The following is a 10,596-nucleotide window of genomic DNA, read 5'->3' as shown; positions in this document are numbered from 1 at the left end:
CAGGTCTGAGACAACGCAAGGGCAAAGCATACTGCACAGAGGCCCTTTAAATAATAAGTGATGACATCACAATTCTGAGACTGCCACCTGTCTCACACGGATGATGTACACCAGTCTGGCCATAAAAGGGCGTGCAGGAAATGAGCAGCATCACACACTATGCACCAGAGTCAGCAAGAGAGGTGAGTAAAATGGCTGCCAGCAGCACATGGCAAACAAAGCAGGGAAAAAACCCTTACATATTGTCTGGACGTATCAGAAGATTTTTAGATGCAGTGGCTGTACTACTTGTAGGAGTCTTACTCAAAGTCCCAGCTTTATTCATCCATGGAAGAATAAGAAATATTACATCAGGTACCAGGTGACATGTACCACACCATATGTGGTTTATCTGCTACACTGTCCGTGTGGCAGATTCTATGTTGGAAATACCCAGGATGACCTACATACATGGATGGCGAATCACTGGTCTGCAATTCGCAATGCCATCAAGAATGGAGAATCGGAACAACCGGTTACCAGACACTTTCTGGAAAATGCTCATGGTGTCCATGACTTGAGATACATTATCATTGACCATATCCCGGTTCCCTAAAGAGGTGGTGATAGAGTGAAGCGCCTATTACAAAAAGAAGCACAGTGGATATACAACCTGGACACAATGTATCAAAAGGGATTAAATATGTCCCTTGATTACCAAAGTTTTTTTATAAATATTATTATAGTATATGATCTGATGCTAACTTGTTTTCTTCTGTTCCCTAGGTGATCTGCTTAATAAGTGGAGGAGGCAGTTTCCCATTTAGTTAGCCATATGACAGGTTGTGCATTTTCCTGCAGTGTAGGGTATACATCTTTTGCTTTAAATGATTAGGTTAGGAGCCTTTGATTGGATAGATCTGGTATAGTCTTTAGGACATGATCGATAGTCCTTAAATACTACTATGGTTAGGTCATATCCCACAGTTTATTGCTGGTAGCTTTTGATGTGTGCTGAATATAAGCACATTTTTGGCATGGTGCTCTGTTGCAGGTACTTAGATGTTTGGCATTATATGGTGTAGTTCCGTGCTATGATGCATTATTTACTAGTGGCAAAAAGGTTATGGCTGAGTTCAGTTTATATTGCGCTGTGTAATAGTTTATGCGTGACACTGTTGTTAGTCTGTTGCTAGGAGACCTCGTACTGTCTTTAACTGATATTGGATATGCCCGCATCTTTTAAATATAGATTTAAATACAGCATATCAAGTTTGATATCAGTATAGGATACACTATGCTCTGTCTATGCATTTATTGTACGTATTATGTTGCCCATCTCCTGTTATTGCATTTTATATAACTTGCACGTAACTATGGTGAATTCTTAGGTAATTGCTTTTTTTGTGATAGATTGTGGACCTTGATGGCACTCCGTAGCATCCTAGCGCATGCGCAGTAGCGCAGGTTAGACAAGCAGAGGCACAGCTGCTTGGGATCCCACGGTGGAGGGTTCTTCTTAAATTGGTGAGTGTTTTTATTCAATCTGTTGGTCTGAGGATGGGGGAAACCCCGAAAACGTTAACTGTATAATAAATTATTCCTATCCTCTACAAATTATATATTAATCCTTGAAGTGCACCCCGGAAGTTGCCTACAAAAAGTGAGTGCTGGCTCCCTGTTTCTCTAAATTGTATATATATTGAATAACAGCAATAGAGTGACAGAGATGGAGAGAAAAGGGAAGAAAGAGAGAAATATGTCCGCTGCAGATCGATAAATGCCGACAGCGTTCTAGTGAAATGCCGACAGCGTTCTAGTGAAATGCTTGTGCAATTCCGCCCTCTGCACATTTGCGGCCAATCAGCCGCTCAGGGGGTGTCAATCAACCCGACCGCTGCTTCTTAATTCCTGACTCCGGCGAGCCTGAAGGCTCGCGCAAAATAAGCTGGTTGACAGCTTAATAAATCGGAAAATCTTTATCCACGGGGGAAGACAGCACACTCTCCAGAGTGGGGCAAGGAAAGAGACTAGCCAGGTCTCCACTGAACTGCAAACAATCACATTTTCCAGCCACCAAGTATCTTTTTTAAAAGACCTTTATTTTCTTAAGGCAGGGTTCATCAGTATAGCAAACAAACAACATTTCCAACCTGCAATAGGTTCTTAGTCATGGCATAATAAATCAGCCCCAAAGAGCGAAAAGGGAAGAGAAAGAGAAAATTGAAAAAGGGAAAGAAAAAAAATAGAGAAAGAAGAAACGGGGGGGGGGGGGGGGGATGAGAGAAAGAGGAGAAAGGAGAAAAAAGGGGAAAGGGATAGAGAGAGAAAAAGAGGGTGGACAGAGAGAAATGATCATTACATTAAAGGGACATACTAATGCAATCATCACATGATATAATTCCTTTTAGTGTGTTGTTTGTTTTTTTCATTACGGTACCTAGATCATTTTTGGGCTAGATTACAAGTGCGGCGCAACGGATTTTGCGCTAGCGCAATCGTGATTTTGTAATCCATTTTGCTCCCGCTGATATTATAAATCGGGAGAAATTGCGCTAGCGCAATTGCCTTTTCCGCTTCAATCCAGATACCACGACCTAATAACTCTGGTAAACTGTGTTCCTAAAATAAAAAGTTGCACAAAACACAACAAATAAACCTTACAAAGTACACTTTCACCCATAAACTACACTATTAACCCCTAAACTGCCATCCCCCCAAATCGCAAAGAAATAAACTATCATCTAAACCCCCTAACCTAACAACCCCTAACGTAACCCCAAATAAAATACCCATAAATTAAATTAAAACTACCCTAAATTCCTTTAAAAAATTAAAACTTACCTGTAAAATTAAATTAAAACCTAATCTTTCCCTAAAAAAAACTAACATTCTACTTAAAAAAAAAAATGACATTACAAAAAAATAAAAAACCTACATTACAAAAAAATCTCCATCTTCCAACTTCTTCCATTGGCGGTCCATTTTCTATCTTCATCCCCGTGTCGGCGGCGAGGTCATCGGCGATAGCAGCGGCGACATCTTTCCTCCTCTTCAGACCATCGAAAAAGAGATCCTCTTCATGCAGTCTCCAGCCGCACACTGAAGATTGAATGCGAGGTACCCCTTTTATATAAGGGTATCCTTGCATTCCTATTGGCTGATTTGATTCTTCCAATTCAATTCAGACAAAAGGATGAAAGCTTCTATTCATCCTATTGGCTGATTTGAATTTGAAGAATCAAATCAACCAATAGGAATGCAAGGTTACCCCTATATAAAAGGGGTACCTTGCATTCCTATTGGCTGATTTGATTTGGCGAGGTCATCGGCGATGGCAGCGGCGAAGTCGTTCCTCCTCTTCAGACTATCGACACAGAGATACTCTTCATGCGGTCTCCAGCCGCACACTGAAGATTGAATGCAAGGTACCCCTTTTATATAGGGGTACCCTTGCATTCCTATTGGCTGACTTGATTCTTCAAATTCAATACAGACAATAGGATGAAAGCTTCTATTCATCCTATTGGCTGATTTGAATTTGAAGAATCAAATCAACCAATAGGAATGCAAGGTTACTCCTATATAAAAGGGGTACCTTGCATTCAAGGTACCTTGCATTCAATCTTCAGTGTGCGGCTGTAGACCACATGAAGAGGGCCTCCGTGTCGATAGTCTGAAAATGAGGACCTTGCCACGACACCGGGATGAAGATAGAAGACGAACCGCCAATGGATGAAGATGGATGAAAATGGAGCACGGCCCATCATCATTGGTGAGTACCTATTTTGGGGTTAGAGTTAGGTTGCTTTTTTTGGGGGGGATGGTTTTTTAAGATTAGGGTTTTGTTTTTATTTTGGGCATCAAAAGAGCTGAATGCCCTTTTCAGGGCAATGGGTTGCTTAGGTTTTTTTTTATATTGGGGGGTGAGGATTGTAATGTTAGGGGGTAATTGTTTTATTTTATGCAAAAGAGCTGTTTGCTTTAGGGCAATGCCCCGCAAAAGGCCCTTTTAAAGGCTATTGGTAGTTTATTTGTTGATTAGGGTTTTTTTTTATTTTGGGGTGTTTATTTTTTTATTTTTGGGGTATTAGAATAGGAATATTTTTTTTATTTTTGGTAAGGGTATTGTTAAATTTTGTAATGGTAGGGTTTTTTATTTTTTGTAATGTAATTTTTAATTTTTTAAGAAATGTTAGTTGTTATTTTAGGGTAAGCTTAGGTTTTAATTTAATTTTACAGGTAAGTTTTTATTTTTTTAAAGGTAATTATTATAGTTTTAATATAATTTATGGGTATTTTAATTGGGGTTACGTTAGGGGGTGTTGTTGTGGGGGTGGCAGTTTAGGGGTTAATAGTTTATTTAAATACTTTGCTTGTGGGGGGATGGCGGTTTAGGGGTTAATAGTTTAGATACTTTGCGTTGTGGAGTGATGGCAGTTTAGGGGTTAATAGTTTATTTAGATACTATGCGTTGTGGGGGTAGTGATGTCGTGAACCTAAAAATTGTTCGCGAACGGCGGACTCGAACTTCCGCAACTGTTCGCGAACCGGCGAACCGCCATTGACTTCAATAGGCAGGCAAACTTTAAAACCAACAGGGACTCTTTCTGGCCACAATAGTGATGGAAAAGTTGTTTCAAGGGGACTAACACCTGGACTGTGGCATGCCGGAGGGGGATCCATGGCAAAACTCCCATGGAAAATGACATAGTTGATGCAGAGTCTGGTTTTAAGCCATAAAGGGCATAAATCACCTAACATTCCTAAATTGTTTGGAATAACGTGCTTGAAAACATCAGGTATGATGTTGTATCGATCAGGTAGTGTAAGGGTTACGCCCGCTTCACAGTGACAGACCAAACTCCACGTGTAACGCACCGCAAACAACCACAAACAGTCCATTTTCACAACCACGAGATAGATATATTTGATAGATAGATACATAGATTACATAGATCAATAGATGCAATATACATTTGATAGATACGATTGATAGTTAGATAGATTTGATAGATAAATAGATAGATTTGATATATATCTAATTTCCCAGACAGAGAATTACAAGAAGTGCGGTCTGGGACCCATGGTAAGGATCCCAGAGGCAGTTGCGGCGCCAGGGGACGTGTATATGGCAGGGATTTTAGGAACCGGGAGATGGAAAAAAATGCTTGGTCGGTCCTCCTACTTCAAATTTGGGGCACTGCGCATGCAATCTACTGTGGCACCAGATATGAATGGTGTATTAAGTAGTACTATTCTGATCAGTTTAATACCTGTTACTCCCCCTATCGGGTGAGGTGTATATGGCATGGATTTTAGGAACCGGGAGATGGAAAAAGATGCTTGGTCGGTCCTCCTACTTCAAATTTGGGGCAGTGCGCGTGCAATCTACTGTGGCACCAGATATGAGTGGTGTGTTAAATAGTACTATTCTGATCAGTTTAATACCTGTTACTCCCCCTATCGGGGAGGTGTATATGGCATGGATTTTAGGAACCGGGAGATGGAAAAAGATGCTTGGTCGGTCCTCCTACTTCAAATTTGGCCGAAACACAAGTGGCTGTCACAAAACAGTTCGGCCACGAGATAGATAGATTTGATAGATAGATACATAGATTACATAGATCAATAGATGCAATATACATTTGATAGATACAAATTACATAGATCAATAGATGCAATATACATTTGATAGATACGAATTACATAGATCAATAGATGCAATATACATTTGATAGATACGAATTACATAGATCAATAGATGCAATATACATTTGATAGATACGATTGATAGTTAGATAGATTTGATAGATAAATAGATAGATTTGATAGATATATAATTTCCCATACAGAGAATTACAAGACGTGTGGTCTGGGACCCATGGTAAGGTTCCCAGAGGCAGTTGCGGCGCCAGGGGACGTGTATATGGCATGGATTTTAGAAATCGGGAGATGGAAAAAGATGCTTGGTCGGTCCTCCTACTTTAAATTTGGGGCAGTGCGCGTGCAATCTACTGTGGCACCAGATATGAGTGGTGTGTTAAGTAGTACTATTCTGATCAGTTTAATACCTGTTACTCCCCATATCGGGGGAAGTGTATATGGCATGGATTTTAGGAACCGGGAGATGGAAAAAGATGCTTGGTCGGTCCTCCTACTTCAAATTTGGCCGAAACACAAGTGGCTGTCACAAAACAGTCCGGCCACGAGATAGATAGATTTGATAGATAGATACATAGATTACAAAGATCAATAGATGCAATATACATTTGATAGATACGAATTGCATAGATCAATAGATGCAATATACATTTGATAGATACGAATTACATAGATCAATAGATACAATAAACATTTGATAGAAACGATTGATAGTTAGATAGATTTGATAGATAAATAGATAGATTTGATAGATATATAATTTCCCAGACAGAGAATTACAAGAAGTGCTGTCTGAGACCCATGGTAAGGTTCCCAGAGGCAGTTGCAGCGCCAGGGGACGTGTATATGGCATGGATTTTAGGAACCGGGAGATGGAAAAAGATGCTTGGTCGGTCCTCCTGCTTCAAATTTGGGGCACTGCGCGTGCAATCTATTGTGCCACCAGATATGAGTGGTGTGTTAAGTAGTACTATTCTGATCAGTTTAATACCTGTTACTCCCCCTATCGGGGGAAGTGTATATGGCATGGATTTTAGGAACCGGGAGATGGAAAAAGATGCTTGGTCGGTCCTCCTACTTCAAATTTGGCCGAAACACAAGTGGCTGTCACAAAACAGTCCGGCCATGAGATAGATAGATTTGATAGATAGATACATAGATTACATAGATCAATAGATGCAATATACATTTGATAGATACGAATTACATAGATCAATAGATGCAATATACATTTGATAGATACGAATTACATAGATCAATAGATGCAATATACATTTGATAGATACGATTGATAGTTAGATAGATTTGATAGATAAATAGATAGATTTGATAGATATATAATTTCCCAGACAGAGAATTACAAGACGTGCGGACTGGGACCCATGGTAAGGTTCCCAGAGGCAGTTGCGGCGCCAGGGGACATGTATATGGCATGGATTTTAGGAACCGGGAGATGGAAAAAGATGCTTGGTTGGTCCTCCTGCTTCAAATTTGGGGCACTGTGAGTGCAATCTATTGTGGCACCAGATATGAGTGGTGTGTTAAGTAGTACTATTCTGATCAGTTTAATACCTGTTACTCCCCCTATCGGGGGAGGTGTATATGGCATGGATTTTAGGAACCGGGAGATGGAAAAAGATGCTTGGTCGGTCCTCCTACTTCAAATTTGGGGCACTGCGCGTGCAATCGTGGCCGGACTTTTAGCCGACGGACATTTGACCGAAACACAAGTGGCTGTCACAAAACCGTCCGGCCACAAGATAGATAGATTTGATAGATAGATACATAGATTACATAGATCAATAGATGCAATATACATTTGATAGATACGATAGATGGTTAGATAGATTTGATAGATAAATAGATAGATATATAATTTCCCAGACAGAGAATTACAAGACGTGCGGTCTGCGACCCATGGGTAAGGTTCCCAGAGGCAGTTTTTGATAGATAAATAGATAGATTTGATAGATATATAATTTCACAGACAGAGAATTACAAGACGTGCGGTCTGCGACCCATGGTAAGGTTACTTCCTTTTGCACAATCGAGTACAGGTTGGGGATTGCCTTTAGTGCAAAGAAATTTTGGCCGGGTACCTTCCACTGTGGAGTCCCCTATCTGGGGATGTGTATATGGCATGGATTTTAGGAACCGGGAGATGGAAAAAGATGCTTGGTCGGTCCTCCGACTTCAAATATGGGGCACTGCGCGTGCAATTGTGGCCGGACTTTTAGCCGACGGCCATTTGGCCGATGGACATTTGTCCGACGGGCATTTGGCCGAAACACAAGTGGCTGTCACAAAACAGTCCGGCCATGAGATAGATAGATTTGATAGATAAATACATAGATTACATAGATCAATAGATGCAATATACATTTGATAGATACGATTGATAGTTAGATAGATTTGATAGATAAATAGATAGATATATAATTTCCCAGACAGAGAATTACAAGACGTGCGGTCTGCGACCCATGGGTAAGGTTCCCAGAGGCAGTTGCGGCGCCAGGGGACGTGTATATGGCATGGATTTTCGGAACCGGGAGATGGAAAAAGATGCTTGGTCGGTCCTCCTACTTCAAATTTGGGGCACTGCGCGTGCAATCGTGGCCGGACTTTTAGCTGATGGCCATTTGTCCAATGGATATTTGGCCGAAACACCAGGTGCTTTCACAAAACAGTCCGGCCATGAGATAGATAGATTTGATAGATAGATACATAGATTACATAGATCAATAGATGCAATATACATTTGATAGATACGATTGATAGTTAGATAGATTTGATAGATAAATAGATAGATTTGATAGATATATAATTTCACAGACAGAGAATTACAAGACGTGCAGTCTGGGACCCATGGTAAGGTTCCCAGAGGCAGTTGCTGCTCCAGGGGACGTGTATATGGCATGGATTTTAGGAACCGGGAGATGGAAAAAGATGCTTGGTCGGTCCTCCTACTTCAAATTTGGGGCACTGCGCGTGCAATCTACTGTGGCACCAGATATGAGTGGTGTGTTAAGTAGTACTATTCTGATCAGTTTAATACCTGTTACTCCCCCTATCGGGGGAGGTGTATATGGCATGGATTTTAGGAACCGGGAGATGGAAAAAGATGCTTGGTCGGTCCTCCTACTTCAAATTTGGGGCACTGCGTGTGCAATCTACTGTGGCACCAGATATGAGTGGTGTGTTAAGTAGTACTATTCTGATCAGTTTAATACCTGTTACTCCCCCTATCGGGGGAGGTGTATATGGCATGGATTTTAGGAACCGGGACATGGAAAAAGATGCTTGGTCGGTCCTCCTACTTGAAATTTGGGGCATTGCGCGTGCAATCATGACCGGACTTTTAGCCGACGGCCATTTGGCCGAAACACCAGTGGCTGTCACAAAACAGTCCGGCCACGAGATAGATAGATTTGATAGATAGATACATAGATTACATAGATCAATAGATGCAATATACATTTGATAGATACGATTGATAGTTAGATAGATTTGATAGATAAATAGATAGATTTGATAGATATATAATTTACAAGACAGAGATTTACAAGACGTGCGTTCTGGGACCCATGGTAAGGTTACTTCCTTTTGCACAATCAGGTTGGGGATTGCCTTTTGTGCAAAGAAATTGTGGCCGGGTACCTTCCACGGCGGTGTCCCCTATCAGGGGACGTGTATATGGCATGGATTTTAGGAACCGGGAGATGGAAAAAGATGCTTGGACACCCAGTACAGGTCGTTCTCCTTCAGCCTTTTTATACGAGGGTCCCCGACCCTCAACAGGCAAGACAGCATGAAAGACCCCATATGCCATGACTTCCTTTTGCACAATCGAGTACAGGTATGGCATCGATTTTAGGAACCCGGAGATAATTTTTAGGAACCGGGAGATGGAAAAAGATGCTTGGACACCCAGTACAGGTCGTTCTCCTTCAGCCTTTTTATACGAGGGTCCCCGACCCTCAACAGGCACGACAGCATGAAAGACCCCATATGCCATGACTTCCTTTTGCACAATCGAGTACAGGAATGGCATCGATTTTAGGAACCCGGAGATGATTTTAGGAACCGGGAGATGGAAAAAGATGCTTGGTCGGTCCGGTCACGAGATAGATAGATAGATAGATAGATACATAGATTAGATAGATAGATAGATCAATAGATGTAATCGATAAATTTGATGATAGATACTATAGATAGATAGATAGATTTGATAGATAAATAGATAGATTTGATAGATAGATAATTTCCCAGACAGAGAATTACAACAAGACGTGCGGTCTGGGACCCATGGTAAGGTTACTTCCTTTTGCACAATCGAGTACAGGTTGGGGATTGCCTTTTGTGCAAAGAAATTTCGGCCATGTAGCTTCCACTGCGGTGTCCCCTATCAGGGGACGTGTATATGTCATGGATTTTAGGAACCGGGAGATGGAAAAAGATGTTTGGTCGGTCCTCCTACTTCAAATTTGGGGCACTGCGCATGCAATCTACTGTGCCACCAGATATGAGTGGTGTGTTAAGTAGTACTATTCTTGGCAGTTTAATCCCTGTTATGTGCCTTTTTTTTGGTTTGGGTTTTGTAGCCACAGTGCAGCACCAGAGGCCAGAAAAATTAGGCATGTACACATGCCTGAAAAATTAGGTATTGTTGCAGCCGCTGGCCTAAAACATTGTGGCTTGAACCCTAGTTGTTGGCGGATAAATCATGCAAGTCATCCGGCATTCGAAGATAAAATACAGCAGCGTGTGGACCATTTTTAGCCCAAGGCAGCTCATCTCATCAGGCCTTTTTTACTCAAATGTATCGCCCAATGTCAGTCCCTTCGGGATCCATCCCTCATTCATTTTAATAAAGGTGAGGTAATCAAGACTTTTTTGACCTAGGCGACTTCTCTTCTCAGTGACAATACCTCCTGCTGCACTGAAGGTCCTTTC

General features: G+C 41.3%; 1 protein-coding gene across 1 annotated transcript in view; it reads left to right on the top strand.

Moving 5' to 3' along the window:
* Window positions 1-1,395: 1,395 nt before the first annotated feature.
* The window catches only part of LRRC51 (leucine rich repeat containing 51), a 104,643-nt gene continuing 95,442 nt past the window's right edge, over window positions 1,396-10,596 (top strand). Inside the window, exon 1 of the mRNA XM_053708789.1 lies at window positions 1,396-1,506. The gene's annotated coding sequence lies outside the window, so the exon portion shown is untranslated. The remainder of the gene's footprint in view (window positions 1,507-10,596) is intronic.

Source organism: Bombina bombina, chromosome 3 (genome assembly GCF_027579735.1).
Source record: "Bombina bombina isolate aBomBom1 chromosome 3, aBomBom1.pri, whole genome shotgun sequence".
NCBI lineage: Eukaryota > Metazoa > Chordata > Amphibia > Anura > Bombinatoridae > Bombina > Bombina bombina.
Note: the sequence above shows the minus strand (reverse complement) of the source record. Positions and strands in the feature narration are given on the sequence as shown.